The sequence below is a fragment of the Salmo trutta genome, chromosome 34 (genome assembly GCF_901001165.1).
Source record: "Salmo trutta chromosome 34, fSalTru1.1, whole genome shotgun sequence".
Taxonomy (NCBI): domain Eukaryota; kingdom Metazoa; phylum Chordata; class Actinopteri; order Salmoniformes; family Salmonidae; genus Salmo; species Salmo trutta.
The window spans coordinates 1682001-1683460 of NC_042990.1; positions in this window are offsets into that span (position 1 = coordinate 1682001).

Genomic DNA, 1460 nt, shown 5'->3' on the forward strand with positions numbered 1-1460 from the left:
TTCTTGCACTGCAAGTGGGTTTCAGTCTCAGTGTGCCTTGTGGCCTCTTCTCAGTAGTATTTATCCTACCCCGCCCCCCCTGCTCTGAGTCGGAATCTCTGCGTGGATAGCACATGGAAGTGAATGAGCCAGCGTGAAGGTGGGGGGAGCGCGGGGGAGAAGTATGCATGTGTGCGTATGAGTGTGTAGAGGGAGGGCGGAAGGGACAGGAAAGGGAGGGAGATAGAGAAGTGGAGGGAGAGAGAAAGACGATGTAATCAGTAATCTACGCAGAGATGGACGCATGAGCATGGGCACCGAAAAGGGGAGCTGTTGTCTACATAGTTTACAGTAGACATATAGACTATCATGGGAAACAATGCTATAAGCGCCTCAAGTGAACATAATATTATGTCACGCACCATATCTGCAAAATTAGGAAGTAGCCTATAGGGCATAAGATGGGATAACTAAAATCATTACCTTGATGATTAAAAAAATCATTATCATTTGGGTAAATTATATGGTTATGGGCTACAGGTGCAAGCACATAAAGCTTATATTGACAGATCAGCTGCTAGGTGTTTGGCAACAGATGTTTAGTGGGCTGAGTTAGGGGATAACGGCTGCAGTGGAAATAAAACCTTTGCATGGATGATCCTTGGCTTTCCCAACCCCAGTTCAACATTATGTGTAATCAAATAGTAAGTGCATAACTTTCCAACGACTCTGAATTGACGCAGCGAAATCTGAAACACGTGACACGTCAATCAAAAGTTGTCGTAGGGGCTAGACTGAAGCAATTCCGGAAGGAATGAAAATATGCTCCTGCAGCAGCCAACACACTTCCCACCTCTGGGGAGTAGGTCGCTATGTATGGGCGTACCTCCCAGTGCTGCAGGGAGGGAGAGCACCGATAGGGGCGTCAAGTTCCTGGATTTCTTGGCTCTAACTGCGCTATAGGCAGGCCTATCTACAAGGGGGCGGTTGTGCATGATTTGGATCAAAAACTCGGACAACATGACTCAACATTATATAAACAACAAGCAACACGAGTTGTAGCTCCTAACTGATCCTCCCCGTTTGTTAATGACAACATGATGAGGTCCATAAAAGGACAGACACGTGGCCGAATGCTCATACGGGAGAAGTAAATAGTCATAGAAGATTGGGGGCTTCAAGCCCACGTGTACTATGTAAGTCATAATGTGGTAGAGTATGTGACATGGGTGGGATCCCGCATAACTGGCGAAAGAGACAAACATACAGTAATGACGCGTAGACGTTACTCACTAGTGGCGGTGGCGACCCCACTCACTACAACCGACTCACTTGTGACAAAGTGGAGTTGAGTCAGGGCATCTGAACGCTGCTGCGCTGACATCCTTTATGAGGTCTGAAATGCCACTTAAGGTCATTTAAGTGGCATGCAGGCAACGACATAGAGGTATGCTGTTACAGGGAGAATCATGCTTCTGCGT